This window comes from Lepidochelys olivacea, assembly GCF_965140295.1.
Source record: "Lepidochelys olivacea isolate rLepOli2 genome assembly, chromosome: 24".
Taxonomy (NCBI): domain Eukaryota; kingdom Metazoa; phylum Chordata; order Testudines; family Cheloniidae; genus Lepidochelys; species Lepidochelys olivacea.
In genome coordinates, this window is record NC_140434.1 from 14141390 (window position 1) to 14151956 (window position 10567).

Below are 10567 nucleotides of genomic sequence, written 5' to 3' on the forward strand. Positions count from 1 at the left end.
AGGAGAGAGAGAGAGTGTGTGTGTGTGCACTGCCTCCTAGTGGAAAGAATTAAACCTGCTCAGTGTCCAGATGTCTAAATCTGAAAGCAAGATATTAGATAGATAGATAGATAGATAGATAGATAGATAGATAGATAGATAGATAGATAGATAGATAGATAGATAGATAGATAGATGGGGCTGTATGGAGATAGATTAGATGATTGTGGAGGTTTATGGAGATAGATAGATAGATAGATAGATAGATAGATAGATAGATAGATAGATAGATAGATAGATAGATAGATAGATGGGGGTGTATGAGGATAGACAGACAGAGGGGTGTCTACAGGGGCAGATAGATACATAGAGAGGTGTGTATGGGGATAGATAGATAGATAGATAGATAGATAGATAGATAGATAGATAGATAGATAGATAGATAGATAGATAGATAGATAGATAGATAGATGGGGGTGTATGGGGATAGATAGATAGATAGATAAATAGATTAGATGATAGTGGAGGTTTATGGAGATAGATAGATAGATAGATAGATAGATAGATGGGGTGTATGAGGATAGACAGACAGAGGGGTGTCTACAGGGGCAGATAGATACATAGAGAGGTGTGTATGGGGATAGATAGATAGATAGATAGATAGATGGGGGTGTATGGAGATAGATAGATTAGATGATAGTGGAGGTTTATGGAGATAGATAGATAGATAGATAGATAGATAGATAGATAGATAGATAGATAGATAGATAGATAGATAGATAGATAGATAGATGGGGGTGTATGGGGATAGATAGATAGATTAGATGATAATGGAGGTTTATGGAGATAGATAGATAGATAGATAGATAGATAGATAGATAGATAGATAGATAGATAGATAGATGGGGTGTATGAGGATAGACAGACAGAGGGGTGTCTACAGGGGCAGATAGATACATAGAGAGGTGTGTATGGGGACAGGGGGGTGGGGGGGACAGATGGACAGAGGGGTGTCTGTGGGGACAGACAGACGAGTGTCTTTGAGCACTGACAGTGGCTTTTCATGCCTAAGTGTCACCTTGACACCTCTGACTCACTCACTGAGGCTGCGTGGCACTAAGCGAACCCGGAGCCGGCCTGTTCCTGGCCACTGTTTGATTTCACTGGCAGGCTGGCTACGCAGCGATGCTGCATCATTGCCGGCATGTAGCAAACAGACGCCATGATGAGGTGAACAGGGGCCCACCCATCCCCCCTCGGTAACCCAGCAAACGCCCTGGTGCCAGCCCAGGAGCCATACTTCTGAGAAAGGAAAGTTGATGGCTATGCTGGCAAGAGCACAGCTCAGCCAGGGGCGGCAGAGAGGCAGGCAGGCTCAGTAGTTAGAGCACTAGGCTCACTCTTGGGAGAGCGGCATTCCAGCCCCTGCTCTGCTCCAGACTCCCCTTAGCCGGGCCACTTAGTCCCTCTGTGCCTCAGTTTCCCTTCCGTACCGTGGACTCACAGGGGGCGTCGTGAGGCCAGAGGCATTTGCAAGGGGATCAGATGTGGGGGGCAGAGGCACACTCGGTGGACAGCTGGCTAACCAATCGCTGAGTCACGCTATAACCCCTGAGCTTCCATGTATCTGGTCACACTGTGCGGGGAGAGTGTACTGCACTGAAAGACAACTGAGAGGGAGCCAGGGGGGTCAGGAGGGGGAGCTCTCCCCTCGAAGTCAGATCTGGCCCCAGTGCGGCGCTAGGGGGCGCTGTTCTGCAGGTGCTCAGTCATACACCCAGTTAGTGACACAGCAAGGAACAGAACCCAGAACTCGTGAGTCCCAGGGCCCCTATTCAGTCTCTGCCCTGAACGGTCATGGTACCCAGCAGTTCTGACGCCCAGTCCTACCCTCCTCATGCTCTGACTGTTAGACCCTACTCCCCTTCCGGAGCCGGGGACAGAACCCAGGAGCCCTGGCTCCAAACCCCCCCCTGCCCCCACTCTAACCCCCTATAAACCACACTCCCCTCCCAGAGCTGGGTAGAGAGCCCAGGAGTCCTGACTCCCAGCTCCCTCCCCACTCTAACCACTAAATCATTTCCCCTCTGGCTATAACAGCCTGTAGCGCAGCTTGGTTCAGCTCCTAGAGGGAGGTTACAACACTGCTGGGGCTGGATCTCCTGAGATCTTCTGATCCCTGGGGGCTGCCCCCACCCCTGTGCGTGGCAGGGGGCTGCAGGGCTGCGCATTCTCACGCCCTTACTGCTGTCAGCAACACCTGCTCAGCGCTTGCTCAAACTCTTCAAAGCACCCACCAGCTTTCAGTGGCAAGTGAAAGGGGAAACTCTGGCCAGATGTTTATCACGGGGGGGGGGATTCCTGTACTGGGGGAGGTGGAAGCTGCAACCTGTTTTAACTGACGTAAAGGCCTGTGATTTTCTGACCACAGGGGACCAGAAAGCGAAGAGTCTGTTTAAAAAAGACTCTCTTGAAGCTGAGGAATATATAACCCTGTACACCCATGGAGCAATGTGGGGGGCCCAGGAGGGGGCACTCGCCCCCTGGTCTAAGTGCTTCCACCTGTGTTGTGCTAGGGGGGCCCTGCTGCAGGGACCAGGGTGGGACTCAGTAGGGGGTGCTCTTCTCTCACATTTAATACTGTCCCCCAAAAACCCAGCATGGGGCTAGTGGCAGCTGGGCCGCAGGGAGCAGGATGGAGGCTGGGTCGGGGGCGCCGTGCTGCAGGAAGTGTGGGGGGGCCTTGGTAAGGGGTGCTGCATTGCTTGGGGTAGAGTGTTCTCCATGGAGGATGCAGCAGATGAATGTCTGCCCACCAAGACCCCACAATATCCAATACTCACCTCGCTCAGCAACATGATGTAGAGGAAAATGCTCGCTCCAGCTGCTAGCATGCTCAGGGCACTCCCAATGAGCACTGCCCTCCTCCGCATGGGGGCAGTCAGAGGGTTTGGGCTTCACCCCTCATGCCACCCTGGAAGGGCATGGAGAGGGTAGTGGGGGTATGGGCAGTTAGGAAGCCATTGCAACATGCTTTGTATGGGAAAAGGACAGGAGCAGAGACAGGAAAGCATGTGGAAGGGACCATCAACCCCGTCTACCTCTTTCCCTTCCCTGACCTAGGGGAAGATGCACTAGGGTGGGAACCAGGAGATCTACTATTGTGGAAAACATTTCCGTGCAGTTCAAAACTAGAGCTGGGCAAATATTGGATTTTTCTGGTTCACTGGCAATTTCCAAAAGACGACAATAATATTCATTTCAGGTCGGCTCAAAAACGAACATTTTGGGTGAAACAAAAAGCAAGAAAAAGTTTTGGTTTGGGTCAAATGAAACATTTCGTTTTGATGAAATCCAAATTAAAAGTCCTTAGTTTGATCATTTCTTAATGCTTTGGAATTGTTCTTTTTTAAATAAAATTAAAGAAAGTCTGAAATGGAAAGTTGGTTCCAACCAAAAAATCCAAACATTTCATTCTGAAAAAGTCAAAATGAACCTTTCTGATTTTGACCATGTTAACATTCTTGAACCATTTAGTAGCAAAGGTACTTGGTCAGGTTTATTGCCGACCGTGACAGGGTGGGGGGACCCTGTCCACTGCGGGGTGAGTTCACCTTGTCCTTCGAGCTGCCCTCTGTCTCTAGGCAGTGAGACCTAAGGACTAAATCAATGTAGGGTTGCCAACTTTCTAATTGCACAAAACTGAACACCCTTGCCCTGCCCCCTGCCCTGCCCCTTCCCTGAGGTCCGGTCCCTGCCCTGCCCCTTCTCTAGGCCCCACCCTGACTCACTCCAGTCCCACTCCCTCAGTTGCTTGCTCTCCCCCAACCTCACTCACTTTCACTGGGCTGGGGCAGGGGGTTGGTGTGTGGGAGGGGGTGAGGGCTCTGGATAGGGTTGCGGGCTGCAGGGTTGGGCCAGAAATGAGGGTTTCAGGGTGCAAGGAGAGGGCTCTGGGCTGGGGCAGGGGGTTGGGGGCAGGAGGGGGTGAGGGTTCCAGCTGGGGGTGTGGGCTCTAGGGTGGGGCCGGGAATGAGGGGTTTGGGACGCAGGAGGATGCTCTGGGCTGAGGCCATGGCATGTGGAGTGCGGGAGAGGGCTCAGGGGTTGGGGTGCAGGCTCCAAGAGGGAGTTTGGGTACAGAAGGGGGCTCAGGGCTGGGGTAGGGGTGCAGGTGGGGGAGCAGTGTCTGGGAAGGAGTTGGGGTCCAGGAGGGGGTGCAGACCGGGGGCAGAGGGTTGGGGTACAGGAGGGGGCTCAGGGTGCAGGCTCCAGCCGGGTGGTGCTTACCTCAGGCGACTCCCCGTTGGTGGCGCAGCAGGGCTAAGGCAGGTTTCCTGCCTGCCAACCAGACTTTTAACGGCCCGGTCAGTGGTGCTGTCTGGAGCCATCAGGATCCTTTTCCACTGGGCATTCCGGTCAAAAACTGGACACCTGGCAACCCTGTCCGTAGGGCCTCATGGCCCAAGTCAGTGGAGTAGCCCTTCTCCACAGGGCAGCAAGACCTAACATCCAGAATCCATAGAATTACCCTAGGGCAGCGAGGCCTAGTGGCCAATGTCAATGGAGCTACTCCGGGCTCGCTAGGCAGTGAGACCTAGCGGCCAGAGTCCATAGAGTTACCCTAGTTCGCAGGGCAATGTGGCCTAGCAGCCACAGTCAATAGAAATACTCCAGGCTCTCAGGGCAGTGAGGCCTAGTGGCCAGAGTCCATAGAGTTATCCTGACTTCACAGAGCAGTGAAGTCAAGTCGCCAGAGTCAGTAGAGTTGCCCTGCGGGGCGGGGCTGTATGGCCTAGCAGCCAGAGTCCATAGAGTTATGTAAGCAGGGTCTGAATGAGCTCTCCCCTGACAGCTAGCTGGGAGGGGGAAAGACTTCAGGAGCAAACTGTATCTACATGAACACACCTACTCTGCGTAGGTATCCAGCAGACAGAGCGGCGTTGCTCAAAGTGATCGACTTTGGCTGGTGTTGGTTACAAATCACTTTAGTACTGAATGCAGGGGGAGTGAAATGCTGTTATCAATGTTGTTGTCTTTATTGTATGAATAAAGGAGAGCAGAATTGTCCCAAATGAGGGGGTCACCCTCAGCAGAAAGGAACTCCCTAAGCTAGGCGCTCGAATGCCAGAGCCCTGTGAAAGTTGTAGTTGGGACAGGGTCCTGGTCCCGCCAGGAGGTGTAGACTCTGCCTGAGGGTCCCCAGTCTGGTTTAGCTTCTTACTCCCAGCTGTTAAAAAATAAAGCTAAGTCGGCTCTATTAGAAGCTTTTTCTTATTTTAAGTGCTTAAATGAGAGCTGTTTCAGAGTGGTAGTCATGTTAGTCCGTATCAGAAAAAAGAATGAGACGTACTTATGGCATTTATTAGTCAAATTTGTTTGTCTCTAAGGTGCCACAAGTACTTCTGGTTAAATTAGAGCTGAAATCACGTGTGGTGGGACAGCATTTTTGCCCAGCTTGCTAAAAGCTGAAAATTGCAAAGGGCCTGGCTACACTGGAAACTTCAAAGTGCTGTCATGGGAACGCTCCCGAGGCAATGCTTTGAAGTAGTCGCGCGCGAGCGCCGGGCGGGAGCTCTCCCAGCGCTCCTGGTAATCCGCCTCCACGAGGGGCCCAGTGCTCGGAGCCTGTCTACACTAGCGCTCTAAAGCACTCGGACTTGCTGCGCTGGGAGCAAGCAGTTCCCGGGCTGGCTGGGGGAAGCAGGCTCAGCTGTGGCCGTGCCCCAATCAGGGCTCAGCTGGCCCTTATAAGAGGGCAATGGGCCAGGAGCAGAGAGAGTCTCTCTTTGCCTTTAGAGGGAGAAGGGCTTGGCTGCTGGGGAATGTATCTGGGTATCTGAGGTGAAGCAGGGCTGGGGAAGGCCAGAGGAGCTGGGAGGCCTAAGATAGGTACTGGGGTTGCAGGGGGCAGCCAGAGGCAGCAGGTCCAAACCCCCCTTGCCTGTGATGATTGGCTTATACACTGCAGTCTGCCCCAGTGTGCGGGGGCTCAATGGTGACAGGCAGTAGCCAAAGACTCAGGCAAGGTGGGGATAGTGGGTGGGGGTTCCCTGGGGAGGGGAGACCCAGAGACTGTGGGGGTACTGCCAGGGGGCAGCACCCTGGGTAAAAGGGGCCCTGAGGTCTGGGAGGGACATGGGGGCCAGTGGCAAGCTGGACACTGGCCTGCAGAGGGCGCTCTGGAGGCTGGAAGAGCTAATTCCCTGAGAGACCAGCAGGAGGCGCTGCAGGGGTGAGTCCTGCACTGTTACATGCTCATTGTGTGAAGAAATACTTCCTTTTGTTCGCTTTAAAGCTGCTGCCTATTAATGTCATCGGGTGACCCCTAGTTCTTGTTTTACATTAATGGATAAATAACACTTCCCTCTCCACACCACACATGAGTGTATAGACCTCCATCAGATGCCCACTTCGGCTGGGAGTCAGAACACCTGGTTCTAGCCCCAGATCTGGGAAGGAAGTGGGGGCTGGTAGTTGGAGCCAGGTACCTATATAAGAAATAAAGGTTTCAGAGTAGCAGCCGTGTTAGTCTGTATCCGCAAAAAGAAAAAGAGGACTTGTGGCATCTACACCTGGAGCACTTCTAGCCACCCCGGAGGCCCTTCACACCTGCCAGGACTTTCATCAGCATGGAAGCCAGACAACTATTTGTTTAAGATAAAAGTTTATGGTTAAGTGCAAACAGCCATAAATCAATTTGCAGAAAAACACCACCAGGCAGCTGTGCAAAACTCAGCAACAGCTCCTCTTGTACACTGCCCAGCTCCCTCTCTGGCTGGCCAGCCGCCCCACACCAGCCCCCACAAACTCCAGCCTGCCTCACCAGTGAGAGATGGGGGTCCTGACAGTCACCATGCTGAGGGATCCAGAAGCAATGTACTGTAGGGTACAAGAGACAGATTACACCACTAGGGGGTGCCAGCTCTGATCCAGCCCCAGGTCCAGGACTCACTGGCTCAGAGGGGTGGGGAATGGGGCATGGGACCTTTTCCCTTCTAGGGGTGCCAGAGACCTCAGAGGTTGCCCATGGCACATACCTGCGTACCGATCCACTGCAGAGAAATCTCCACATTCAGACTCCAGTAGGTCAGGAAAGGCATCAGCACTTCTCAGAGACCTGTCTGCACCATCCCCATCACAATCTGGGCGACCTGCCATGGCACAATGGGGCGCTGAGATGCCTTCCTTAGAGATGATCAGCTGTTAAACATATCTGGGCTCCGAAACAGAGCCAGGACTCCTGGGTTCTATCCCTGGCTCTAAGAGGGGAGTGGGGTCTAGTGGGTCAGAGCAGGGGGCACTGGAAGCTAGGACTTCTGGGTTCTGTCCCTGACTCGGGGAGAGGGGGGTCTAGTGCTTAGGTCAGGGGGCTGGGAGCCAGGACTCCTGGGTTCTATCCCTATCTCTGTCACAGGATATTCACCCCGAAGGCCAGTTGCTCCCATCTGTAATACTCCTGCAGGGTGGCTGGGAAGAGGGATGGTGGCAGGGGGCTGCCCATGGGGACAGGGAATGGCCCTGAACCGCAGGATAGGAGGAAGAAGAGAAAATGAGAGGGAGAGCAGGTTATGGGGGTGGGTGGGAGCCTACAGGGCAATGGCGGCTCCTGGAGCCCATGGACTCACTGTTCCTCTGGTCCGATAGCTAATGGGCCTGTCCCCTTCCACACGGTACTGGGGGGAAGGGGGGAGGGACTGATTCACCAGGGTTGGGCCCAGGGAACCTCCTGATCCAGAGCTGCTTCAGGACTGCAGCATTTAAAGGGTGCCCCTCAGCCACTTGGCTCTGGCTCAGATGTGAGAGCAGTCCAGGGGAGCTGGGAGCCAGGATGCCTGGGTTCTCTCCCCTGCTCTGGAAGGGGAGTGGGGTGTCGTGGTTAAAGCAGGGAGGGCTGGGAGTCAGGACTCTTGGGTTCTCTCCCCTGCTCTGGGAGTGGAGTGGGGTCTGGTGGGTTAGCACAGGGGTGCCGGGGTTCCTGAATTCTATCCACCGCCACCGCCCCTACCCTCTCCCCCCCCTCCCCCATACACTTTGCACTGGGATTTGTCAGCACACTCCACAGTGGGTCTGTGGGAAAGAGGAAGAAAGACGCACCATCTCCTCCCCCTAACACATGACCCACACCCTGATTCCTAACACTGTCTGTGCAAGAAAGTCAGAATTTCAGGAAAACGAGGAAGAGAAGAAGAAAATTAAAAAAAAAGGAAAGAGTGAAAGTGAATTTCCGTCCAGAGAGACACCCCGATCTTGATACTCAAACACACGGTTTACACCAACACACAAGTACAGACAGAAACAGACACAGTTCATATAAACACAATCCAGATAAGCACACACACACAGTTCTTATAAACACACGCATGGGGGGACACGCAGAGTTCTCGTAAATATACAAAATCCACACACAGAGTTCATATAAACACACACACAGGTCACACTTACACACAGTTCGTATAAACCCAAAATTCCTATAAATACAGGCACAGTTCAGACAAACTAGGGCTGCCAACAGTCCCGTATTACAAGGGACATCCCTTATTTAACTAGAAAATTGCCTTTTAGCCCATATTTCAACAGCAGGGGCCAGTACTCACGGGGGCATCTCTCCTTCCCCTCCTGCCCCGGCCCTTCAGTGTAGCCCCAGGGCACACGGCCCCGTCCACTGGCCCTGCCAGTCAGCGCCTGCGTGGGGAAAGCGGAAGGGCCGCGCTCGGGGGCTGGAGTCAGTGGGGGCCCTGTCCAGCAGGAGCCAGTACTCACAGGGGACCTTGCATTTCCTGCCCGCCCCGGCCCTTCGGCGCTGCACGGGGAAATCAGACTGGGCCATGCTCAAGGGCCAGGGGTAGGAAGGGGCCTGGGGCCATGCTCTAGGGCCTGGGGCACAGTCTGTGGAGCAAATTGGGGGTCCTCTGATAAAGGGGTGCTCAGGAGCACCCTCAAAAGGACCCTTTTTTAACTTCAACTTTCTTAGGCATTTTAGCAGGAATGGGGACATCCAAACTGTTCTACAATCCACATGCATGGTCCAAGGACCTAGAAAATTGGCACACCAATTCAGAGCCTGGGGAGGCAGTTTGTGGTGCAAAAGCAGTGTTGTTTGATAAACGGGTTCCTGAGACAGGGCTCCCCAAAATGAACCATTTTTAAAGTTTCAGCTCTCTTCTGATCGTGCTATTTTGCAGATAGGAATTTCCAAGCTGTTCTAAAATCCACATGCAGCTGCAGATTGGCTTGAAAATTGACACACCAATTCAGCGCCTGGGATATACTTTGCAGTGCAAATTTGAGGCAATTTAATAGAGGGGTTCCTGAGATACAGCCCTTCCAAAAGAACACATTTAAAATTTCAACTTGCTTATCATGCTTTTTTTGCACTGAGACAGAGACTTTTAATCCTTCTTGAAACCTGCATGCTCAGTCAGATTATCTTGAAATTAGATATGCTGGTTCAGGGTCCATGGCAGGGTTTGTGATGCAAATTTGGAGTCATTAGATGAAGGAGTTCCTGAGATACAGGCCCTCTAAATGGCCCATTTTTAAAATTTCAACTTTGACACATTTTAGTAGAGACAGGGATACCAAACTGTTCTACAATCCATGTGCAGTGTCTGAGCCTCTTGAAAATTGGCACACCAAACTGGCGGGAAGTTTTTGTTACAGATCTAGGGTCATTTGATAAAGGGGTTCCTGAGATACAACCCCCCCGAATGACCCATTTTTAAAATGTCAACTTTCTTGTGCTTTTTTGATAGTTCAAACCTCTCTAAAGAGCATATGTGCAGTCAGATTCGTTTGAAAATCATTATACCCGTTAAGGGACCAGGGTAAAATTTATGGTGCAAAATTAGAGTCGTTTGGCCACAGGGTTCCAGAGATACAGTCCTCCCCTCAAAGTCCCATTTTTAAAATTTCAACATGCTTATCCTACCTTTTTTGCACAGAGAGAGGTTTTCAATCCTCTCTGAAGACCAGATGCTCAGTCAGATTATCTTGAAATTTGACATGCTGGTTCAAAGGCCATGGCAAGGTTTGTGATGCAAATTCGGAGCCTGTTTTTTGATATACAGCCCTCCCAAAATGACAATTTTTTAAAAATAATCCGCTTTCTGGTCACACTTCTTTGCACAGAACTAGAGAAAAATCCATAGGCATGGTCCACTTCAGCCTTTTTGCACTGGAGAGCCCCTGTCAGGAGGTGGGTTTAGTGCAGAGAACCAGCACTCACGCCCAATACCTAACCAGCTCTCTGACGTTTTTTCTGCACAGATCCCAGACCCCTGAGTGCAAAACAGTTAGGCCCTCTCACAGAAAACCCTCTCTAGCTTTGGGGAAGACGCAGTAGGCTGGAAACCAGGAGAATTTCCAGTGACGAATGAGCGCCTCACAGCTCTTACTATTAACTACGGCTTGATATCCGTACCAGCGATTGTAACCCCACCCCCGCCCATCCCGTTCTCCATCCCAGGACAGGGTTGTTCAAGACAGGGTAAGTCTGCCTTGTGGTTTTTTATACACAACTTTGGGACACTGGGCATGAGGTCCCTCCATGGACTGGCTCAGTCCATCACGTACTGGTGTGTATCCA